Here is a 17,376-nt window from a genome sequence, read left to right as displayed (position 1 = left end):
CTCTTCTGGCCACTCAGTAGGCTGCCGACAGGGGACATCATGGCTGCTTCTGAAGGGTTTAAACTTATGCTGGCTTGAGCTGTTGATAAGTGACCCTGGTGTGCAAACTGTCTCCCCTCAGACAAATCCATTCTCCTCAGCAGAAGCTATTTTATAGTTTCAAGTGATTACATTTCAAGGGTCCGTGAAGGCAGCAACCCCACGCTGTTAGTCGTATGTGAACAGTCTTTATTAATTACCTTTCAAAACAAAGCTTGAAAAGGGCACTTAGGCAAAGGGGAGTCTTACAGTTAAAGTGGAGTTTGCACCGTCACTGAGGAGAGTCCCCTTCTCAGACTCTAGTTGGTGTGCAGATTCATCTCCAAAATGGCTTTGCATACTCCTTGCGCAGAAATCCTGTGATATTCATACCTGAGAAGCATACTGGCTCGCTGAATGACAGGCTTTTACTGCCTGAGGAGAGGGAAGTATTTCCCCCTTACAATCCAGTCTAGAAGGCTTCAAGGCAAAGCTTTTCCTTGACCAAGACAAAATATTTTATTTTGCCTGACTGAGGGACCAGGACCTTAATATATACAATCTTTTGAGCTGGCCCAGGTTTCAATGCTCACAGAACTGAAGTGCCTTATGAATTAAAGACTGACCTCTCCTTTATCAAATGAAATTACTATGTCGGACTCATTCATGGAATGTTTCCCAGCACAGAGTTCACTCTGCTTTGTATTTCCATCAAGAGCTGATCCATAGTATTCTGGTTTATACTCACTGGTAGCATTGAAATATTTTTATTATTAAAAAAACCCTTTGCATGATGCCATGTGTGGTTTAGTAGAAACGTTCTCTCCTGTGCTCTAGAGGTAGTTTTAAGACAAATGATGGTGTTTTCAAAATTGTTTGAATTTTGTTTATAGCTTCATCTACCGCTTTAGTAGTAATGCACAGTGCTTTAAGATACATGAAATCATCTTTAGGTTCCTGGAGGGATGAATTTAGAGACTACTTTGAAAACCCATCTGACAGATTTACTAGTAGCAGGAAAGTAAAGCAGATAAAACCCATCATAAGTAAATCTACCCTTTTATTAAGGAGGTTCATCTTTCAAACCCTTTCGTGAAAATACTTTGCAGACCTTCATTCCAAAATTCAGCTGATGTAAATGAACATCTTCCTATTGATACACAAGATGATGTGTGGTTATATACCAAGTCTATTCCCCCATATTAGTTGCAAAGTCTTTCTTCAGAGCATGCATATGTAATTGCATTAATTTTGAATGGAGATCCTTATAGCCCCACATCAGAAATGACATCTCTAAATTTTGGTTAAAAATACTGCTCATCAGAAACAATTGGGCTTTAATGTGTTACCTCTCTGAAGTTCATCTAGGGTCACCAAACTCTGAGTCCTTTCCAATTACAAAATAAATATATGAGCTTGCAACACTCCTAAAGCGTTTCATTTCTACATGCACACAGACCTTACCTGACATTGACCTGACTTGGCACTGGAATGTCCATTAGATTTCACCACGTTTTAATTTCCAGGATTTTATCCATAACATAGCTAATATCAGCACTGATTTGAAGAAGTCATTTCCTTGCTTTTTGTGTTTTGTCAGTGATTAGAAATGCAACCATCTTGGCACTGATGGTGAAAATTCGTCATTGTAATTGTTCTTTAAGGTTGCTTTCTGTAACTCGTACGGCTTGCCAGAAAGACTTCCAAGGTTTCTGAAACAGTTGATAGCATTAGAGATTTACTGCACAGGTACCGGTGAGGAAGAGCCCTGCTCGTTCTAAGCTCTGCTCCAATCTCCCTTCAGCAGCTCATGTATTTTCTTTCAGACCAATACTTCACTTCTGCGATTTTCCACATCTGGGCTCAGACTGTTTACCATTTTGAGAAGGGTTCACTTCAGCTTGTTCGAATTCCAGGAACTCATACCCAAACCAAGGAAATAACTCTGTTTTCAATACCTTTCCATACCTGCACGTCAGATTGTTTTGTTGTTGTTACAGAGAGAGATATAATTCAAGATTTTAGGAGCTTTTTTTTTTTTTTTTTCCCAAGGTTGGTCTGCCTTGTGACAATAACAGTCAGAAACACAAGAAACTCATGAACGGAGCACATTCTCCTGCTATTCTAGCACCTGCAGCCAGTAGCTGCAATCATAAAATTTTCAATTTCCATAGTATTCCATTAAGAGATAAGTCCTGAAGTAAATTGGTTCAGCAGGTAGGCATCGAAAATGGAGAATTGTCTTAATCCAGCAGTTCCAGTTCAATTACAGTGTGAATTGTTGAGATACTTTCCATATGGTTATGAAAAATCTCTCAAACAACAAAACAAAGCATAGGATTATTCATAAATGCCACATGCCTGTATTTTGCCTTCTGAACGCTAGACTACACAGTAATCAGAAGTACTTTTAAAGCAAATAAAAATGTTGCTTCTGCAAACATAGGTGCTTAAATATTAATCGGAGCTCTACTGCAACCCTGCTGAAATACTTAATTTTCTGGCTGTCACTCACTGTAATTCTGACAGTAGTAATGAAATGGTGGTGTCAGCCCTGCTTGTTAGTGACCTGGGAGACTGCAGCAGGTGTCATTCCCTTTTTAAAAACATTGACGCAACGGCACCAATTTATTCCTGTCTGAAATTGTGGAGAGTCCTATGTAAATGCAAAAAGCAAAGTACAAAGAGCCAACACGACGTATCCTTTGCAGCCATGGTGTGTAATTCTCTCTCCCTCTGCTCAAGGCAACCACTAGAAATACTGATGTGTGATGTGAAGCCGCCTTCCAAGCCCACTGCCGCAGGAAGGGTCCAGTCTGCGAATATCTATTGTCTGAACTCTGGGATTTTCTCTTTAAGGTAAAAAGATGGACCACAGGCTATTGGTACGGGGTCTGGATAGGAGGTGTTTATTTTCTAGAATTAAATGACATTTTAATATAACTACTTCTGCAGCCCATCTAGACTTATTGCAAAGTGTGTGAAACTATTTTACCCCTGAAACTTTATCTAGAGATCATTTTGTAGACTTCTCAGAGATGAGAAATAAGCATAAAAATGATATTTACCTCTAATTCTATTTATATTATTAGACCTTGAGCACAGAGATAGGAAGAAAGTACTGTCCTAACCAAAGGAATACATGGTCGTGTAAACAATATGAATTCCTCAAATGGCAAGCCTTTAACCTTTCACTGGGTGGGCACCAACTTCCTCCGTGTTTTTTTCTCCACTGGAGAAGCCTTCTTTTTACAATGTCATATTCCCTTTGATACCTTTGGTACATTTTAGATTGTGTTAATGTAAAAAAAAAAAAAAAAAAAAAAAAAAAAGTAGCAGCATGTATAATTCCATTCTGTCTGGATTAAAAATTAAATTAAAACCCGCCTACAAAAGGATAGATTATTCTTTCTTTTTTTCCAGGTCTTAATGTTAAATTTTCTGGGAAAAGCACTATACTTTTTTGACCAAGACTTCCAGTATACTAAGATACAAAGAATATCCAAAGTTTTTTCTATATTGCCTGAAGTATTACTTCTGTCTTAGAGGCACCCAAATACTTGTGTGCATTTAATATATGAGTGTCTCTTTTCCTCAGCTACCTCTTTCTATTTTGAAAGCCTATTCCATCTATTATTATGAACTGGAAAGTATATTTTAAAAGTAATGATGACATATTGGCTGGAAGATTGGACGTGTCACCTGTGTGGGCTTGTGTGCTCAGCAGAATGAGCTAATTTATTAGGTGGCTTAAGCATGGCTGACATGAAGCACTCATGTTGTCAGTTCTTTCAGTGCCGGCATAGTATTTGGAAACCATAAGTGAAATGGCACCACCAGCTACAATGACACTAACCAGTGAATTTTACCTTCTCTCCCACTGACCCTGGCTGGAGGTTGGCCTAGCATGTTGCAAGTCCTCTGGGGTTTCCATCCAAGAGAAATGCAGGCACAGGGAAGCTCCTCTATGCCCATTTCTCACTCAGATATGAAGGCAAGGTGCAGCTGGAGCAAGGTCCCTTGTGCCCCAGGTAAGACATGGCCTCTAATGTGCAGTGCAGATGCAGCCTGTTACGTAGTACAGACAGGCAAGACCAGCATGACTGAGGTTGGAAGGGACCCCTGGAGGTCATCTTGGCCAACGACCCCTGCTCAAGCAGAACCATCTACAGCAGGTAGTCCTGGGCTATGTCCAGACAGCTTTTGAATATCTCCAGGGATGGAGACTCCACAACCCCTCTGAGCAACCTGTGCCGGTGCTCTGTCACCCTCACAGAAGAAAAGTGTTTCCTGACATTCAGAGAGAGCACCCTGTGTTCCAGCTTGTGCCTGTTGCCTCTGGGCCTGTCAGAGGGCACCACTGAGAAGAGCCTGGCTCCATTCTCTTTGTGCTCTCTCTTCAGGTATCCATACACATTCATGACATGTCCCCTGAGCCTGCTCTTCTCCAGGCTCGGCAGCCCCAGCTCTCTGACTTTCCTTGTAGGAGAGGTGCTCCAGTCCCTTCATCTCAGTAGACCTTCACTGGACTCTCTCCAGTATGTTCATATTTTTCTCAGACTGGGGAGCCCAGAACTGGACACAGCAGATCTGAACTTAGTGCTATCCCTGTTACAGCACCTTAGGGCCCAAATTGCTTGGAGTGATTCAGATGACCAGCCCTCCGTGAGTCCTTGACCTCAGAGCTGATGAGTCACCAGAGAGGAGCCCTGGGGACTGATTCTTTCCCATGGCTATGGGGTGACGAGGTTGGAGAGCAGTTCATGGTGCTGATGCTGACTGCTGTGTTGAGCAGGATGGCCCAGTAAGAGCTCTCTGCTCATGTCCTGCCCCAGAGCAGATGACAGCTGGCTCTCTGAGCTGTGCATGGTGCTTGGGCAATCCATGGCTTCTTGCCACCAGATGGCCTAGTGCAGTGCTGGGCTTGCTGCTGACATCCTTTTTGAGAAAGGGCATGTGCTATGGTGGCATCACGGGGAAGTACTGTGTTTACTCTTTCCTTTTTCTCTTCCTTCTTCCAACCTCTAAAAGTATCAACAGCAGTTTGACCCTCCATGCAGCCCCATTTCTTTATTCTTCCTTCCCTTCTGTCCAACCTCCTGAGATGTCTTTGCAACTCCGTTTTCCCAGAAAAGCAATTGCCACCCTCCTTCACCCTGGTTCTCCCACGCCCTTTCCTCCCCTTTCTTTCTGAGACCCTAGTTTTATTTTTTTTTAAAGGATGAGAAAGATTTTTCCTCTATAATTAACTTAGCACATGGATTCTACATTTATATGTATTTATGAAATATCAAATAATGTTTGAAACAACAAATAAAAGTAATGCATACAAATAAAGTTAATACATTGAGCTGCAGATGAAGCTCATTTGCATGCTAAGGTATGTTTATGCATTTTTTTCTCTTAATATAACTCTAAAATGAGCATTAAAAATGTTGAAATTAGAATTAATATTGTATTGTTATTCTGTAAACAAGACTCTGCATAATCTTAAGGATCAGAAATGGTATACAGCCATACTGGAAGGGTAAAAGAAATACACATTACTGGGGAAAAAACTCCCAAAAATAAATAAACCAGCATATTTTATCTTAATGCACTAACACAGTATTATGCTGAGGAACAGAAATAACCTTGGATATATGCTCAAGTTTAACAATTAACAGCTACCTTTGAGCTTATAATTTGCTGATATTTAAATGTCTTTTATAAAATAAGTTTATTTTAAAACTTTATTAGTTATATATTCCCTTTAAAGTGTATATAAAGTATATAGACCTTATTAGTTGTAGGAAATACTCTTTCTCCAGTCAGTCTGAAAGTGTTTAAAACAAAAAGCTTTCTCTTTTCAACTGAAAGTCAATATTGATCTTTTTTTTTTTTCCCCAGCTAGATTTCAGAAAACAAAGGCAAGAGATTTTTCTGAGTACCTCCCCCCTTCAGATCTCCTTCAGGTGAGAGCTGCTGCTGCTGAGACTTCTTCCATGGGTTGCATCAAGCAGCTGATGCTCATGGTGAGTAAACAAAGGGCAGAGGTAGGGGAAGTGGCGGAGAGCCTTAGGAGATGGGGAGCAGAGCACATTTTGACTTTCTGAAGTTGACTGGTAGGGATTAATACTCTGTTATCTGTGGGATGGAGTGAATATGGATTTCCATGTGGAAAAAATGGGAGTGATACCCACATCTGGGTACAAGAAGGTCAGACAGTGCTCAGAGGTGTCTGGCCAAAACACAGCTTTGTTTCTGGACCTCCTGGTTTCTTGTGAATGGTATTACCTGGCTTTTCAGAACTGTGGGGGCGTTAAAACTTTCAGCTCTGTTCACTCACTGCAGGTATCCACTGCTCACCATCCACCAGCACAGCCAGTGCTTCCTCTGAGCTTGATGAAAAGGCTCCCCAGCCATTAGATCTGAGAAAGGGGAGAAATGCTCAGGGCTTTCTGAATGAGGGTGAAACGGAGGCATGAAAGGTCAGGCCTTGGGACAGTAGGAACAGACTGTTGCAATGGTGAGAGGGTCTCAAAATCCAGATTTTCATCCTTAGAACTGGAGACATTCTGGCCTTGAAGCATTGCTGGCAGGAAGGGTTAGCATGGCCTGGTGCTCACGTGTCCTTCTCCAAGCAGGGAGTAGTGAAGGTCTTGGGACATTTCTTAGCAATATTATGAACTCCCAACAGCCTGATGCTGAGGTGGAGCCTGGTCAGAAAGCTCCTGTGCTGCAGAGCTGGTTGTGTCACACATGAGAAACCTGGAGTCACGGATGAGCAATAGGAAGAGATGTGAAAAGGCAGGAAAACCCACAGACAGACATCTTAAGGTAGGTGGTTGCCTGGGATGGAGCAGTTTCTACTCTGCCCCTTGTTCTGGGTGGTCTCTTTTGCAGAAGCTCCCCAGTTCATATGGACCATGAGTGACAGGGAAGCCATGAGGAGGGGAAGGGACTTGCTTTTTTTATGTGGGATTACGGAAAGAAAACAGCTACAAAGGCAACTGAAAACTGCAATGAGTGAGGAGATAGTTTGTGTCCCACTGTGTGCTCTGTTCTTCCAGGAGCTGCTCTGGTGCCTTTTAGAGAGAGGCAGAGTTCATGCTTTTAAAGAGGAGGAACACAAGAATGAGGCTGATAGCTTCTTTTCTCAGACAGTATCACATTTTTGGATGTTGACAGGTTTCCACGTGAATTACTGTTATCCAAGTTCACTGCTTGGTTGAATTGTTTTGCCTGCCCCAAATGTCTCTCAATTGTACTTGTTCCACAAGGCTTGCCACCTAAGCACCACTGCAATAACAGAAATCTCTTGTCATATCCTCTTTGTTTGTAGTCAAGACTTGGCGCTACTGTTACTCACCAATTTGGTGGCTTCAGAACAGCTTCTAAGTACATGCGGGAAGGACTTTTCTCAAGGTGCACCTGAGCCAAGAAATACAATAATGAGAAAAGTTTTTACATCAGTTTCAGAAACTCACCTTTAGGGAGGATGAGTTTGCAATGCTCTTGTGTTACATTAGTGGATATTTATCTGCAGAAAGGACAAAAACAAAACGGAAAAACCCCACTTTTTGCCTAATTGTGTTCTTTCATCAGTCGTCCTGCCTTTGGCCATTTCTATTTATATGTGGATTGACTGTGCGTTATCACAGATCTGTTTATAATTCTGCTAAGACATCTGTGTTATATTTTAAAAATAGTATTTCCTTTTAATAAGAGCTACATCCCAAGGTGCCAACAGGCCTGCCATTCTAAGTCTCAAGCGTTCTCCTTGATGGCAGTGGGAGGCAAATAAGACCAGATCTTTTTAATTTGCCATTTTCCCCTGGATGAGCTTTTCTTTCTTTGTTGAGTATGTAATATTAAAGTGGTATTTAGCTTGTAATCTCCTATTAAATCAAATGAGATGGGAAAGCTGATTTTGTTTAAGTCTGTGGTGGTGAGAACTGCTTGCAGGAAGATATATCTTTGCAAAAGGGACACGACTAAATAATTAATTTAACAATGATTAATTATTTTTCTCAGGCAGCGGGAGAAGGAGCTCAATAGGATAAACACTCAGGGTATTTCTCATTAATTTAGAAGTCACTTTTATGAGAACAATAAAGAAATCACTTGTCAGAAGATAATCCAAAATTAGCTAAGCCTTGATTCTGTAGTGATGGATTTGCTGTCTCTGGTGGTTTATATTATGCTTTAGATTAGCAAAATTGTTCTTTAAAGTTTGGTCTTGGAGTTTGATTGCATAAGAATTAAACTTTCATTTAAAAATAAAAAGAAGGAGCTTTCTGCAGTCTAGAGGAGGACTTGAAAATGTCACCTGAGCCAATTGTGATTAGGATGAAGTTACTTTGTGTAAAGAGGGGTGAAGAGACCTAAGGAGTATTTACAAAGTGGATAACCCATTGGCCACTGCTGGTACTGATCCATGTAGGCTCACAGATGGGCAGCAGAACTGGCAGCTGAACATTTGTTGTTTGTGTCCAAAACTACACTCATACATAATGGGTGGGCTTGTGCATGGGCATGGGTCATGTCGTATTGAATTAGACCTTTATTTAACCTGGTGGGAAGACATTACAACCTTTGTTCAGTATGACTGACTGCAAATTATAGTATCCCCTCTTTCTGTTACTGTGTTTTGTTTGATGTCGCAATGCGAGTAGAACGTCTGGATACTAAGAGAGCAAATTTTGGTATTAGTTTTGTAGCCAAAAAGGTAGACTTTTCCCAACGGATAGCTAACATGGGATACTTATGTTGTAAAACCCTAGCTGAAAAAAGACATCTGTATTTCTTACTCTGAAGTAGCAAGATGAGCTCAGTATTTTATGCCGTACCTCTGGGGTAAACTTCTAACTTGCGTAGAAGTGAAAACTACAGGAGCTTTGTCTTCCCTAACATTTTATTGGGGGTGAAAAATGCCAGCTTTTAATTAGTAGTGAAGAGAATACCAGTCTCTGAGTACCACTTGAATACTCTGAGTATCCTTTTCAACTGTGCTGAGCATATCCGTCCCTGAGCAGTTCTGTGGCAAGTCATCACTCCTATGCCAATAACACCAGTGCTTTTCCTAAGGTCATACTGTGGTGTGGAAGAGGGAGAAACTCATACTTCTAAGGAAACCAGGAGAGTTAATGTCTGTATAGGAAAATTTTGAAGAAATTGCATTGCTGCTAGTGTGTGGAAGTAGGGAAGGGGAATAAGCAATGGGAGGGAATTCACAGAAGTGAGTTGCAATATTTGCTTAATGAGACTAGAAAAAGAATTACGAGGAAGCATTGCTTGACAGCGAATATCTTCCCTCCCATGTGAGGAGGCTTTAAAAATAAACAAAGCTAAGATGTGTCCATTGAACAGCCAAGCTATCATTACTTCCGCAGGGATTATGCAGTTGTTAGGAAAGGGATGGGAAGTGGGGCTTTGCAAGCATCTAGGGCCCCATTGACAGTGGGAGGTTTCTACCCAAATGCCTTGTTGCTCCCTGCTAATTATATACACTTGACTTTACACCTCAAAAATAACTTGACCTCTTTGATAAGAAGTTTCAGTCACTCTGTCTTTCCAAGCAGATCTTTATTCAAACACGCAAATAAAAACTCACATTCTCTCCCACAAAGAGGTAGAGTTGCACTCATCTGCTTCTCATGATTTTCATCACATGACTGTAAAAAAAATCATGAACATTGAAAAATATTTAGGCAGAGTTAAAAAAGGCTAACGAGTTAAACCAACAGATATTTTGAAAATGGATATTTATAGTTATATTATTTCTGATCTATGCAGATTGCATGCCATAGAATTCAGTACAATTATACTCTCTCATACCAGCAGTGAATATGACCCAAGAGCAAAAAGAAAAGAAACAAAACCATTTCTGGCGCATTCGAAACAGGTTTATTTTGGTGATGACTTCTTGCTCAGCTGTGCACATCAAAACAAAGCGATTGTTATGCTCTCGGTGAGAATTTTATTTATATGCCATGACACTACCAGTACTGAATCATGGTGTTCTTCCAACTCTCCCCAAAACAACAGTCTGTCTAAAAGTATTTAAGAAAATACAGCTATTATTGTTTTCTTACATGTTTTCATACAGTGAATATGGGAAGTCCAAAAACACAGCCAGAGTCTTGCTGACACTTTTGTTTTCATACAAGTGAAATTTACTGTAATTTGTTTTGAAAGGAGGGTCACTCTCCCATCAGGGAAATTCAGAGGCGTCTAAGGAATATCAGTAAAAAAAATAAGATTTCCATTCTTGTGGTCAGTTGGTGGGTTGAAGGTGCTTTAGGCTTGCTTGGAAAGATATTCAAGGCCGTGGTCTGCTATCTGCTTCTCACAGTAAAACAGTTAGCAGCGTGCTGTGTTCCCTGCAGGGCTTCTGCTGAGTTTGGCCTCCACCAGAGCCGCCTTTAGATGCTTTCATCACTGCTTTCGTGTGACCTTATAGCTTTCCTGACTCATCAGAACTTGTTTCATGTCAGGAGACCACTTTCTTTGGCATCTCGCCTACATCCAAATAACTCCTCTCAAGGCCTTGTCGGAGTACTTTAGGGATATGACATTTTTGTTCATGACCTCTCTTTAGATACCTATGCACCTCTTCATTTAACCAACTAAAGGCTGTTCATACTCTTTATCTAGACGAGTGCCTATTTCTTACTAGGTGGGTCTTTGAAGACTTTTCATTCTGCTGGGCAGCTATTTCTGCCTAACATCCCCAACACCACAGAAGGAACTACAGCTGCAGTGGGGTATATGATAATTTTGTCATGAAGGAAAGGAGAGGGGAGGAAAGCTTGTTTCCTCCCTTCTCAGTGTAACTATTTACTAGGAAGCTATTCAGCAGCCTCTTAAGAGTAATAGGTGTTTGCTAAGCAGAAGCTTGCTTTTGTTTACAACAATGTGTAAATGGTCATAATACTAAGGTAGGGGTGGCTTGACTGAACCTTTTATGCCTGAAGTGAAACCAAGAAGTAAAAAAGGGATAGGGGGAAGTCTGCCCCAGTTCCCATCCTTTGTGGGAAGGACTGATCTTGGCTTCTCCAGTGAGTTACATCCCACCCTCCTTCGTAAGCCAGTGCAGTGCCTGTGGAGGGGCAAGTCCAAAGACCCAGTAACTGATCAAAAGACGGGGAGAGTGCTTTGCTTCTCTCCCACTTCATGCGGTATGAACCCATGTTTACAGCTACAGACCTGCTAAGCATCACTGCCCCAGTGGAGGGCGCTGTTGTCTATGTATTGTCCTTTCTCCTTCAGACAAGAGCCGGACGACGGGCCCATCACCATTGCTGCATCGCCTAATGTAGAGAGTAAGTATAAGCAGGCCTTCATGTCCTTATTACTAGTTTTGCTGATCCAACAAATACCGATTCCTGGGTCTTCTTCACAGTCCAGCCCAGAACCTCACCCTGACTGTGACCCCATCTCCTTGAAGAATTGTGAATCTTCCACTGAATTGTGACCTGTCCTGCTGCCTGTGTCCATTTCCCCTGGGGTCCACAAGCCACACGGCTTCCTGTGTCCTTCTTCCATTACCTCAAAGGTACTGGTGCATTTTAACCATCCTCTAGCAACGTAGTTAAGTAGTAGTCTCCTTTTCTCTTCCTGGACTTCATCGCTTACAAAACAGAATTGCACTGCTGTGGATCACAAACACTGCTCTGATCTGGTCTCTTTCGTGGTGGTGCAGGTACTACACAGAAGAGCCTGATATTTTTTCACTGTAAAATTTTGTCATAGCCTCTTGTTTCCCATCAGTTGTAATGGCTGAGGGTGCAGCCTGGAGCACTGCTATTTTTTACTGTGCGGACTGACAGCCTGCAATGGTGTTCACCTGTTCTCAGCAGGGCGGGTGGTGTTTGCTGTGCTGACTGACAGCCTGCACTGATAACCCCTTCTCAGCAGGGCTGGATTGCAATAGGTAGCTGCCCACTAACATCTTGGATAAATTCTCCCGTGTGTGTCTGCCACTGACCATGGCCATATGAGGGCAGAGCTTTGTAACTGATTAACAGGCCAGAGTAGGTTATTTTGGAGGAAACCTGAGCAGATGTGCAGTGGTGAGGGGGGGTGAAATAACACTATGGATTATGATCCAGTGGCTCAGTGTATAAATTGCTGGTCAAGGGTTGTGAGGTAAGTTTTGCTTTGTGGGAAATTGCTTGTAACAGCCCGGGTACTCTGGTTGCTTATACCAAGACAACGATGCCACGGCAACATCTGACTGGAATACTAGTAGGGAAAATATCAGCTCCAGCTAATGAGACACTAATCCTTGTTAAAATATGATCTATATCCCAAAGAGCAGAGATAGTGGCAACAACTTTTACGTCTGATTTTGTGAAGCCAAATAATATAGACAGCTGTTGTTCTGGGTTTGAAGTGCAGTATACAACAGATAAGGGTCACAACAGGTATAACCCCCAGGTTCCACCCTTAAACAGTAATAGTGATTGGGGAAGGGTAACAGATCACCCTCTAAGTGTGAAAGCTAGAAGTCACCTTTCCCATTTGTCCAGCCTTTGTGGATGAAAAGAGACTGACTTCACTGCAGCAAACTCAGCAGTTTAGTCTTGCTTTGCTCTAGGAAAACCAGTCTTTTTTCATTGAACGTTATAAATAGAGACACACTTTTCAATCTCTTGTGGAATCTCTCTGGCCCCCACTTGTCCACAGTGGCAAGCTACTTATCCTGGGGGCATTTAAAAAGCAACAGCACAAATCTAGGGGTTTATCTTTCTGTGCAAAGAGGAGAGCAACTTTTTCTAAGCTTACTGTTCTGGGCCACACTGAGTTACAGAGACTCTGCCCATGTTGTTGTACATCTTTCCTTTAGATGTTGATGTATTGTTGGCTTATCTGTACAGCCCTCTGCTCTCTCTGATAAGTTTTAAGTGAAGAGGGAAACTGCTGAGGTGTATATCTGAGTTCCTGAATCCATTCACAATGACATGAGAAGGAGTGATTTAGCAGGAAAACACAGAGCCTGACAGCAAGGTGTTTTGCTCAGCTGTTTCTGACAAGAAATAGAAATTACAGTAGAAAATCCCCTGGCACTTGTCAGCCCAGTCCCATGAGCCTGACCTTCCCAGTGGCATACTCCTACCTCCTGACCACTCCATTAGCTCTTCCGAACAGGATACAAGTGGAAGGGAGAGCAGAGGGCTGTATCGCTGTATCAAGATTTAACCCCTTGTTCATGGCTAAGTGCATGCTGGATCACAAGCCGTCATTACTGTGTCAGGCATGTTTTTTGGTTTACAACTCTGTGTCATAACACACTGCTCAAATTCTACCCCAGTCCCTGTGGCTTAAACTGTGTAGGGTCATAGGAGACTCCCTCTTGCCCTAGATCATCAAGTCCTACTTTTGGGGTGCAAATGCATCATACAGTCTCTTCCACAAACTAATCAATCTCCATTAAAAAGTAGTTAAGATCTTCCTGCTCTCTTTCTTCTGTCTTCCATTAGAAGCCTGGTCGCGAATCAGAATGCACTGCCGGGTCTGATTTGCAGGATAAGTTTATTTATTACCTGTCTTTAGCCTCTGGCTCTTTGGCTTGAGTAGTTCTTTTCCCTATCTCATGCTCACAATGTTTCACGTGTTCATAAAAAGCAGCACTGCCACCTGCCAACCTTTTTCCCTTTTTTCTTTTCTAGGCTAAACAAGGCAATCTTGGTGTCCCCTTGTAACATAGGGCTTCCACTTTTCTCTAATAATTTTGGTAGCTGATATCTGAACATCTTGTACATCATGGATGCTTGGCTTCTTAAGCTGGGCTGTACTTGTCTCAGAATTTTCCACCCTCAGATACTTTTCCTGATCCCATTAATTCAGTGGCATTCAGAAACTGCTTAAGTACAGTTTAAGGCTGTACAGAAAGCTGGCTGCATGTTGAGCACCACAGGTTAATCCCTTTGAGGCCAAAAAGCCATTCTGTCTTTTCATGGTAAGGTCAATGAACATCATTTAGAGGTTGTAACCCCTGGAAAACAGCATCATTATTGATTGGTACTGAATTGCTAACTATGAAAATAAGTAATATAACAGACCAACACAAATAGCTTAATTTCTTCCAACTGAAAAGCTATTAAAAAGCTGTGAAAGATGTTTTAAACTGTGTCAAGCACAGAGACACTCTTCATAAAGAACTTCCATTATTTATATGGGTTATCAGGTGCAGTTTGTAGGCTGATATCTGCAAATGTGCATGTGGAAATGCTAATTTGAAAGCACTAGACCTTGTATGATAGTCAGTAAAATAACCTCTGGGCTCTCCACATGTGTATACCACCAGTCTGTACACATGGTGATGCTGCCCATTTGAAACTGGGACCACTGGCAGTGTCTCTTCAAGATTAGACTAAAATCTCAAAGGCAGGAACTTTCTTCTCTATTTGTGTGAAAAGCTTTGTGTGTCTTTTTGACACCTTGTAAATAATATAACAGGGCTCTGCTCATTTTCTTCCTCATATATGAGCAGTTTCTGTCAGAGCAATAGGTAAGAGAGATAAACTCAGTAATATATCAAGATTAAGGCTGGATGTTGGGGTTGAGTGGTGCAGACCTTTTATTCTATGCAGACTGTAGCTGAGAGCTGCAGGTGAAGCAGCCATTTAGACTCTGAAAATGCTTACTTGTTATATTTGCTCTTCCCACTCACTAGAAATCATTCAAAATGAGCTGGGAGATGGAATTAACAAGAAAAATACGACTATAACTATAGAATGAGCACAGCTACTTGAGAAAATACAGATGACTCATTCAGGATCGAAGAAAAGATACTGAATGATAATTGGAGCGTTATCTTTGCAGGTCAGTTGTTTTCTCATTACCAGACCAGCTGTCCAAGCAGTCTTCTCACAGTCACCTCTTGGCTGGGGACATAAATCTATCCATATAGCTCATACTGGTCTTAGGTTTTTTTCTTATTGACAAGAATGGGGTAGCCTACCAACCTTTATTGCTCTTGTCAGCCCAGGAATACTGACTGTGGCATTATAGATATCCTCAAGAAACAGAATTTCAGGGCCCCTGCGATATGTTTTCTGCTGCAGTGGTTTTCACCCCTGGGATAGTTACGATGTATGATGCTGATGTGTTGGGCTTAACGGTTACCTCAGCATGTTGCTAGCTATTCTCTGCGTGGAATTTAAGATCCTCTCTCAACTGCACTGTCAGATCAAGTTTTCTCTTCTAACATCTTGGTGTTTAGTCTTTTTATCAGCCATGAGCCAGTGGTGGAAGAAAATGATTGCAGAGGTATGAGGGTGCTTCTCTGTCTCTTTGACCTGGTGATCCTCAACCAGTGCTGTTGGGGTGGCTTATTGTACTCCAACATGTTTAACTGTAGAACACCTGACTATAGGGGAAGGCTTGACCTTTGACTGGTTTTCTTTTGTGTGATTTACTTTGACTTTTAACCTGTTTTACTCTTCCTGGCATACTGTAACAGATGGAAAGCCAAGATGAAAAAAAATATTAAAAAAGACCAAGTCTGTCTGGCAGGGTAGAGTGTTTTCACAGTCACTGTCCCAGTTTCATGAAGCTTGTTGTCAGCTGGGTGAAATGCAAAGTCTCTCTTTTCAGAAGGAGCATACCTCCTGAGACAGTACTGTAGGGAGGGCAGTGGACACAGCCACTTTTTGCTGGAATGTCAGGAGAAGCCATGCTGGATCAGAAGAAAAGTCCATGTGGGTCAGTGTCACCAATTCTGGCAGTGGCCAGCTGCAGACTCTCAGGAAAAGAACTATAAGGAGCAGAGCAAGTGCAGAGGGATACCTCCTTGAGAAATCTTCCCTGCTACCAACTGTAGGAGATTCTCACATCAGAGCTTATATTGGCCTCTTTTATGTTTTATAAGTGATTGAGATAGCCCGATTTTAAATGCAGCAAGAGCTGTCACAGGTTCTGCTACCAAATTATAGAGGAGGTTGAAACCAGAACCTCCTGCTTTCTCTGTGTCCTGTCACTTGCTTCTGCTCTGCAGCAGTTACATGCACTGTCTGTAGGGGTTCCCCCAGACTCAAGATCTGACTTCTGTCTAGCAGGCAAAAGTACTGAGCATGCCTGACATACAAGCTATGCTGACATTTCTGCAATACTAACCATAATTCAGATGCTTTCCTTAAGGGGTGGTGGCAAGAGGAATTGACTGAGGAGAACGAAAGCCCATGGCAAAGGTTAGTGGAAAGCTTTTTCTGCATCTTTGAGGTTCCCTTAGGTGCCTCTTCTCTTTATGAGTTCAGTTGTTATACCCCTTGTAGTGCTGGGTGCTGATGGTACTTGTGCAAGCGAGACAAAAGATGGAAGAAGTAACCACAGATTGCTTGGCCCTGTGTCAGCCATTTATCTTCACTGGTGTGGGGATTTCCCCGCTCAGTAAAAGGAGATTCTTCAAAAGGGTCATCTGGTCTGAGTGTATCCTCTGTGACTAAAGCAGTCCAGCTATTGACTGCTGAGGTTCTGCTGCCTTTCTGTCCCTCCCAGCTACTGATTTGTAAATACCACCGGCATCTGCATTAAGCCACACTCCTCACATGATGGATGTAAATCAGAATAGCACCTGCACTATGGCATTTAATCAGCAGAAGTAATTTAGGAGAGCAACTTAATTGTTGTTACATAAGTGAGTCAGATCATCACAGACTAGCTGACTGGTTGCTACACAGGGCTCTGACTTGGGATTTTTATGTCCAACTGTTTCTAAAATGAAATCAAAGAGGGTGAATCCTGGCTAGTGCTATGCTGCATTTCCTCTTTTTCTTCACTGTATTCAATATACCCCTTCCCACCCACTGCTTCTTCCCATCAGGGTCTGTCACATGGTAAATCTACTGAAGGTCTTGCATTAATCATGCCCTAGTGAATTATCCAGCAACATATTTCCTCTGTCAGTCAACCTCCACTTTGAAATGATAAAGCCTGCTTGCTTGTGACTACTGCATATCACTGGTTGCCTTCTTACTAGTTTTAGTAGCAGAATAAATGGATTTAGACCGCTTCATTTGTAAATCCACAGCATATATCCACCTCTCTCCAGTTCTTGAAAGCTGGAAGTCCAGATGAAGCATAGGTGATGTTTTCCAAGAGCCAATTTAGAAAAGCCTGCTTTTGGCTGTAGCTTTGTAGCACTGCCCTGCCCTCAGAATCAGTCAGGATCCAGATGAAGTTCACCCTTATGGTGTGATGCCAGTACTGTAAAATTGTCATTAAAGAATTCCAGATACATTTTTTTTCTTCTAAGAAACTGTCTTGAATTGATTGAATTAAATCAGATATAACACCCCAGCTGTGTTGCATGTGCAGAGATTTCAGTTGTTAGCTCAATTAGTTTGTCTCTATAAAGAACAAATAGAATGC

General features: G+C 41.9%; 1 long non-coding RNA gene across 1 annotated transcript in view; it reads left to right on the top strand.

The window, feature by feature from the left end:
• Positions 1–11,959: 11,959 nt before the first annotated feature.
• LOC130146531 (uncharacterized) overlaps positions 11,960–17,376 on the top strand; it is a 73,730-nt gene continuing 68,313 nt past the window's right edge. The window contains exon 1 of the long non-coding RNA XR_008820947.1: positions 11,960–12,150. This is a non-coding gene — a long non-coding RNA (uncharacterized LOC130146531). The remainder of the gene's footprint in view (positions 12,151–17,376) is intronic.

The sequence above is a fragment of the Falco biarmicus genome, chromosome 3 (genome assembly GCF_023638135.1).
Source record: "Falco biarmicus isolate bFalBia1 chromosome 3, bFalBia1.pri, whole genome shotgun sequence".
Lineage (NCBI taxonomy): Eukaryota > Metazoa > Chordata > Aves > Falconiformes > Falconidae > Falco > Falco biarmicus.
The sequence above is the reverse complement of the archived record's forward strand: the minus strand, read 5'-3'. Positions and strand labels throughout refer to the sequence as shown.